The sequence below is a fragment of the Ranitomeya imitator genome, chromosome 3 (assembly GCF_032444005.1).
Source record: "Ranitomeya imitator isolate aRanImi1 chromosome 3, aRanImi1.pri, whole genome shotgun sequence".
NCBI classification, from domain to species: Eukaryota; Metazoa; Chordata; class Amphibia; order Anura; family Dendrobatidae; genus Ranitomeya; species Ranitomeya imitator.
The window spans coordinates 220,781,426-220,790,016 of NC_091284.1; the positions used below are offsets into that span (position 1 = coordinate 220,781,426).

The following is an 8,591-nucleotide window of genomic DNA, read 5'->3' on the forward strand; positions in this document are numbered from 1 at the left end:
GTAAATTTCGTTGTAAAAATGACAAATCGCTGGTCAAATTTTAACCCTTATAACTTCCTAACAAAAAAAAATTTTGTTTCCAAAATTGTGCTGATGTAAAGTAAACATGTGGGAAATGTTATTTATTAACTATTTTGTGTTACATATCTCTCTGGTTTAACAGAATAAAAATTCAAAATGTGAAAATTGCGAAATTTTCAAAATTTTCGCCAAATTTCCGTGTTTATCACAAATAAATGCAGAATTTATTGACCTAAATTTACCACTAACATGAAGCCCAATATGTCACGAAAAAACAGTCTCAGAACCGCTAGGATCCGTTGAAGCGTTCCTGAGTTATTACCTCATAAAGGGACACTGGTCAGAATTGCAAAAAACGGCAAGGTCTTTAAGGTCAAAATAGGCTGGGTCTTGAAGGGGTTAAATAACAAGCAAAATGAAGGATGCAAGAGGGACATGATGAATACTATTGACTGTTTACTCAGAGATATCAACCCATTTGCTCAGGCTTTCAAGATGATGAAGGATTTGATTGATCAGCGTGGCTACGACCAGCATAAAATCGAAATGTGGATAACCAAGGATAAACAACAAGACCCTCGCCGATACAACTTGCCGACAGCCAATGAAGTTGCAGCTGTGTTTGTCTCCGATGATGGAGAGCCGCCGATCAAAAGAGTCATTGCCGTTCATTCCATTGGGCAGTGAGGACTACAGAATATTGTGTACCATAGCCCAAACGGTGATCCAATGGTGTATCCACTCCTCTTTCCATATGGTGAACACGGATGGCAACCTGGAATCTGGAAGCAAGGGAGAACTGCAAAAAGGAAAAGTCATGAAATGGAGGAAGGTGACAATGAAGAACAAGAAGATATCAGTCACGATGCAGGGGAACAAGAAAAAAAAAAAGAAATGTGTCGATGAGGGAATTCTATGCGTACCGCCTTCAGGATCGACAATTCTTCAACCCACTGTTACATTCTGGCAAGCTGACACAACAATACATAATTGAGGCCTACCTAAAGGTAGAAGCGCAGTGACTGGACTGGAACAGACAAAACCAAAAGAAACTCAGAGTAGAATCATATGTCGGGCTTATGGATTATATCAACACTAGGGCTGAACAACAAGGTCTGAGACCGGGTCGCATCATCATACTTCCCTCTTTTTTTTACCGGTGGAAAATGTGCCATGACACAGAATTACCAAGATGCGATGACTTTGGTAGCAAAATTTGGAAAGCCGGATTTATTTATTAAGTTCACTTGCAACCCAAAGTGGGAAGAAATTCAGTCCGGCCTTTTACAACATGAAACAGCAATAGACCACCCAGATTTGGTATCTACCATATTCCACTTAAAGCTACAAGAGTTACTAAACGACTTGACTGCAAAAAAAGTGGAGTGATGGGACAATTAAAGTCATTGAATTACAAAAGAAGGCATTACAGTACGTACATTCATCTGAATGTTCGTAACAGTAATGTTAAGAATGGAATGATTAATAATGCACATTTAATACATAATTTTATTGTTTCAGGTCTTCCTCATTGCCATATGCTCTTAATTCTGGACGACGAAGACAAGTTTCGAGAAGCTATCGATTGTGACAATGCTGTTTGTGCAGAAATTCCTGACACAGATATTAACAAAAAGCTTTATGATGTCACCAGCTGCATGATTCATGGGCCCTGTGGAGAACACAATAGAAATTCACCGTGTATGGAAGATGTAAAAGGAATCTGGACATGTTCCAAAAAGTTTCCCAAAGACTTCAGCGAAGAAACAAATATTAATGTGGATGGTTATCTAGTATACCGCAGACGAAAAGATGGCATTAAACTCAAGATTAGGGATGTGGAAGTTGACAGCCGCTGGGTTGTACATTACAACCTCTACCTCTCTCAGAAATACAGCGCACACATAAATGTGGAAATCTGCTCTTCCATCCAGATCGTCAAATATATTTTCAAGTACGTGTACAAAGGACATGATGCAGCAATTATTCAAGTGAACGAAGTCAGCAACACCGGCACCTACCACTAGGACGAGATTTAGACGATATTTGGCATCATAGTAACATAGTTATTAAGGTTGAAGGAAGACTTTAAGTCCATCCAGTTCAACCCATAGCCTAACTTAACATGCCCTAACATGTTGATCCAGAGGAGGGCAAAAAAACCCATGTGGCAAATAGTAAGCTCCACTTTGGGGAAAAAAATTCCTTCCCGACTCCACATACGGCAATCAGACTAGTTGCCTGGATCAACTCCCTATCAAGGAATCTAGTATATATACCCTGCAACATTATACTTTTCAAGAAAGGCATCCAGTCCCCTCTTAAATTTTAGCAATGAAAGTAATGAATCACTCACTACAACATCATACGGCAGAGAGTTCCATAGTCTCACTGCTCTTACAGTAAAGAATCTGCGTCAGGTATTATGCCTAAACCTTCTTTCCTCCAGACGTAGAGGATGCCCCATTGTCCCTGTCTCAGGTCTATGTTGGCGGCTGCAAAAATTTGAGATGTCTGCACGTTCCCATGCTGTAGAAAGACTTCCGGTACACCTACCTTTCCAACAATCAGTTTACTTTAAGGATGGAACAGAGCAGCTTTCTGTGGAAAAAGATCAGCGTGATGGCACAAAACTTACGAAATGGTTCGTTCTAAACCAAACTGATTGATCAACACGTCAGTATTTATATTGTGAAATACCCTACCATTATATCTGGACAAATAAGTTTTGGAAGACAAGAAAAAGAGGTGCTGACAAGATCCTTCCAAGAATGTACTCTGTCTCTCCACAAGATATGGAAAGATTTTCCCTGCGCCTACTCCTGATGCATATCAAGGGTAAGTCATATTCATCTAATTGTACATTATTAGATCATCCTCACTTTTTATAATTTTTAATTATTTTCTTTATGTTGTTTACAGGTGCTACAGCACAATGTCTACAAATTGAGATTTTGGTTTTGGCTTTTATCCTAAGTCATGTGACAAGGCTCGGTTGAGAGTCAACATTGACTTTTAGGATTTCTACTTACTACAGGTGGCACTACAGTTCTAGTCCTCTTCCTCTCTAAGGAGACAATTTACATGTTTCTCAGAGGAGCATTGCTACTTAAAAGTCTGCTAACATCAGCATGCTTAATACGTCATTCTCTACAAGGAGAATCGTTACCCACTGGATCCCAGCTTTTTTTGGTGAAACTTATTCCAAGATGTGCACACAGAGTATTTCCTCTGAGTTTTCAGAGCAGAAACTGAGTGGAAACTCAATGTTTTTGAGGAGTCTTGAGATTTTGCACTAGACTTAGAGTTTCCACACAGATTCTGCTGTAAAAACTCTTAAAAAAAATTCAGTGTGCACACAGCTATTAGAAAGCACTCTCTTTGGGCAATATTGTCTCCACAAGCCTATTTCTTACTACGGCGTTACCCAAAAATTGGTTAAATTGTAATTTTCGCAGTGTATCAGCGTCATCTAAGCATTACATTACCTGTCATTAACGAAGTGTTGTTTCCAGACTTTCGGTGTTGAGAAAGTGAAAAAGCCATGTCGGGGAGGAGACATTAGAAGAAGCCCCTTAACTTGTGAGGGTTTTTGCATTTAGAAGTTGGGAACAAGATTCCCTGATAGCCTAAACAAGCAAAATGAGATTCTTATATTATGTTTTGTTCATTTGTAATTTTGATACATTTTGTTTTTCCGTGTTTTATGGATATGGAATTTGAGGACCTTTGTGTATATGTCATGTGATGTGGGGTCAATGTTTTAATTGGTTCAATTGTATGTATATATCTTGTGTGTGCATTGAGAGTTTTTCTGGGACACAGATCAGAGCTGCGATGGTAATGTGTTGCCTTTACTCTAATTGTCGAAGTGTATTAGCCCTCTCGCCATGCTATTTTAGCAACTTTGCAATAAAGACAAAATCTTTTTGAATATTAATTAGGAGTAGAGATGAGCAAACTTGTTCTGAAAACGTTCGCCAATCTCAAGTTTGGTACGATCGTAGCACATTCGGATTCGTGTTCGGTTTCCTGAGCATTTTTCTTCAAAGTTGGCAAAATTTGGTCACAGTTTGGTAAATGATGTTTCTACTAATGCTTTTTGTTGTGAATTCTGCTTTTGGGCTCCCTCCGGTGGTTGTTGGTGGTAATGCAGTGGTCTCTGGGCTGCAGTCCTGGACAGGTGTATCTGCTGATTGTAGTTCTGACTGGGGTATTTAGGTTTGCAGGACTCATTAGTCCTTGCCAGTTGTCAATGTTTCTTGGGAACTATTGGATCTCCGTCTGGCTTCTCCTGCTTAGCTGCCAATTCAGCAAAGATAAGTGTCTGTTTCTTTTTCTATGGCACACAAGCTGTGTGCTTGTTTTTTTATTATATTCCTGCTCTGAGTTTAGTAGTCTCTGGAGTTGCAGATATACGTTCCACGTCTTTAGTTAGATTGATGAATTTTTGTATAATTTGCTGTGGATATTTTTGGAAGGGTTTTAATACTGACCGCACAGAACTCTGTCCTATCCTTTCCTATTTTAGCTAGATTGGCCTCTTGTGCTAAATCCTGTTTTCTGACTGTGTGTGTCTTTCCTCTCCTACTCACAGCCAATATTTAATAACAAAACTAGGCAGCATGTCAGCAGGGAAATTAAAGACCAAAAAGGTACATAAAGTAGGTATCAAGATCCACATGATGTAGGTATCATATTTCAACGTTTCGGCTATAGCATTAGCCTTTATCAAGAGATACCTAAATAGGGCGATATAAATTCAAATTACTAACAAAAATAATAAATAAAAAAGCAAAAATATTTAAAAATAAAAATAAAGCATAATAAATAAGGTATATACATATGCAATTATAAAGCTTACACCCGAAGACATTTCATACTCATTGGTAAAATGACGACTCTATCATATACATATATCTCCAAGCAACAGACCATTGTGTTAGGAAAAAATATGTATCAAATATGTTCAAAAATCCATAATCAGATACCACAAAGCTTGAAAAAACTAATGTAACAGCTCACACCGCAGTATGTGTCCCTGTTAATATATATCCCATATAATGTTGTGAAAGAATGTATGAAAAATATGTAAAAAAATATATAAAAATAAAAAATGATTGCAAAAATATTGCAAAAACACTGCAAAAATATAACCAAAATATTACAAAAATAACACGAGAATATCAAAAGAATATCTCCAAACAGCATGTGTACACATACACACATATACACATGCATACAAAGATATACACATGTATACACCCGTGCATATACACACATACACATCCACTAGACAAGATACTGAGCAAAATATCCCTGCTCGATCTCCCTAAAGCAAAAGAAAAAGAAAATCCAGGAAACCAAAGTGAAAGTGTCCATTCACTTCCGGGTGAATATGAGAAGCCAGAGATCTAGTGCACATTTGCGGCCAGGTTATATTTTTGCAGTATTTTTGCAATATTTTTGCAATCATTTTTTATTTTTATATATTTTTTTACATATTTTTCATACATTCTTTCACAACATTATATGGGATATATATTAACAGGGACACATACTGCGGTGTGAGATGTTACATTAGTTTTTTCAAGCTTTGTGGTATCTGATTATGGGTTTTTGAACATATTTGATACATATTTTTTCCTAACACAATGGTCTGTTGCTTGGAGATATATGTATATGATAGAGTCGTCATTTTACCAATGAGTATGAAATGTCTTCGGGTGTAAGCTTTATAATTGCATATGTATATACCTTATTTATTATGCTTTATTTTTATTTTTAAATATTTTTGCTTTTTTATTTATTATTTTTGTTAGTAATTTGAATTTATATCGCTCTATTTAGGTATCTCTTGATAAAGGCTAATGCTATAGCCGAAACATTGAAATATGATACCTACCTCATGTGGATCTTGATACCTACTTTATGTACCTTTTTGGTCCTTTTTGTGCGCATTTTGCTTGAATACGAAATGAAATAAATTTACATTTCTAATAAATTTCACAGTGTTTGGAAAAACAGTGTGCCGGATTTTTTTCGAGACTATAACATATTTTTCCTGAGCACCTGTATATAACAGTCTGAGCCACTCCTTATCTGCTCAGCAGGGAAATTAAAGCACTAAATAGTGCTGAAAGAACCCGCAACCAAAGAAGCGAACTAACTCCATATAGTCCATAAGGAAACAGGAGTAGAAACGGAGCAAAAGAATGGTGCAAAATATAGTTTATTAATTCACAGGCAAATAGTGCATAAATATATATTGGATGGTACAAAAAGATGATTAAAACGGGAAGTGAGTCACCACCGGGCAGGATTCAAGGAAATCTTCCTTGAATTCCTTGAATCCTGCCCGGTGCACCCTGCCTTCCTGCACTTTATTTGGTAAGCGCTGCCCTGTTGCCAGTATTTTACTCTGTGGGGGGTATACTAGTTACCCACAGGAGTGACATGGTCCATCTTTATAGCTGCTGCTTTAGTGTTACCTACTTATGGGACATTTGTACTCGGCAGGGTGTTCACCGGTGGTGACTCACTTCCCGTTTTAATCATCTTTTTGTACCATCCAATATATATTTATGCACTATTTGCCTGTGAACTAATAAACTATATTTTGCACCATTCTTTTGCTCCATTTCTACTCCTGTTTCCTCACAGCCAATATTTGTGGGGGGCTGCCTATCCTTTGGGGTTCTGCTCTGAGGCAATGTAGTATTCCTATTTCCATCTTTAGGGGTATTTAGTCCTCCGGCTGTGACGAGGTGTCTAGGGCTTGTTAGGTACACCCCACGGCTACTTCTAGTTGCAGTGTTAAGATCAGGATTTGCGGTCAGTATAGTTACCACCTACTCCAGTGAAAGTTTTCATGCTGCTCCAAGGTCACCGGATCATAACAGTACAACTGGCCAATAATGAGTTAAATGCATCTCAGAAGAAGGGAAGAAAGGTGTTGAGCCATTTTTTTTCTTCAGTCTGCTTTATCTTCTCTTCCCTCTTTGTCTCAGGGTGGCTGAGGAGCCTTGTGCAAGCATGGATGTTCAGGAATTAGTTTCTCGTGTAGACCAGCTTGCTGCTAGGGTACAGGCTATTTCTGATTATATTGTTCAAACTCCTGTTTTAGAGCCGAAGATTCCTACTCCTGATTTCTTTTTTGGAGACAGGTCCAAATTTTTGAGTTTTAAAAACAACTGTAAACTATTTTTTGCTCTGAGACCTCGATCCTCTGGTGATTCCATTCAGCAGGTTAAAATCGTCATCTCCCTGCTGCGTGGCGATCCGCAGGATTGGGCGTTTTCCCTGGAATCTGGGAATCCAGCTTTGCTTAATGTAGACTCCTTTTTTCAGGCTTTAGGATTATTATATGATGAACCTAATTCTGTGGATCAAGCTGAGAAGATCTTGTTGGCCCTGTCTCAGGGTCAAGAGGCGGCAGAATTGTACTGTCAGAAATTCAGAAAATGATCTGTGTTGACTAAATGGAATAATGATGCTTTGGCGGCAATTTTCAGAAAGGGTCTTTCTGAATCCATTAAAGATGTTATGGTGGGATTTCCCACGCATTCCGGTCTGAGTGATTCTATGTCTCTGGCCATTCAGATTGACCGGCGCTTACGGGAGCGCAGAAGTGTGCACGCTGTGGCATTGTTCTCAGAGCAGACTCCTGAGCCAATGCAGTGTGATAGGATTCTGTCTAAAACGGAACGACAAGGATTCAGATGTCAGAATAGGTTGTGTTATTATTGTGGCGACGCTTCTCATGTCATTTCAGTCTGCCCTAAGCGGACAAAGAGGATCGCTAGTTCATTTACCATCAGTACTGTACAACCTAAATTTCTGTTATCTGTGTCCTTGATCTGCTCATTGTCATCATTTTCTGTCATGGTGTTTGTGGATTCAGGCGCCGCCTTGAACTTAATGGATTTTGAGTTTGCCAGGCGTTGTGGTTTTCCCTTGCAGCCTTTGCAGAACATTATTCCTTTAAGGGGCATTGATGCTACACCCTTGGCTAAAAATAAGCCCCAGTTTTGGACACAGGTTACCATGCGCATGGCGCCAGCCCATCAGAAAGATTGTCAGTTTCTGGTGTTGCATAATTTGCATGATGCTATCGTGCTTGGTTTTCCGTGGTTGCAGGTACATAATCCTGTGTTGGATTGGAAGTCCATGTCTGTGACTAGTTGGGGTTGTCAGGGGGTTCATAATGATGTTCCTTTGATGTCAATCTCCTCTTCTTCCTCTTCTGAAATTCCAGAGTTTTTGTCTGATTTTCAGGATGTATTCGTTGAGCCCAAGTCCAGTTTCCTTCCACCGCACAGGGACTGCGATTGTGCTATTGACTTGATTCCAGGCTGTAAGTTTCCTAAGGGTCGACTTTTCAACCTGTCTGTGCCTGAACATACCGCCATGCGGAGCTATATTAAGGAGTCTTTGGAGAAAGGGCATATTCGGCCATCTTCTTCACCGTTGGGAGTGGGGTTCTTTTTTGTTGCTAAAAAAGATGGTTCCTTTCGACCCTGTATTGATTATCGCCTCTTGAATAAAATCACGGTCAAGTTTCAATACCC

General features: G+C 38.9%; 1 pseudogene; it reads left to right on the forward strand.

Moving 5' to 3' along the window:
• The first annotated feature begins 459 nt into the window (after nt 1-459).
• On the forward strand, nt 460-1,410 carry LOC138671582 (uncharacterized; annotated as a pseudogene).
• Nucleotides 1,411-8,591: the final 7,181 nt, after the last annotated feature.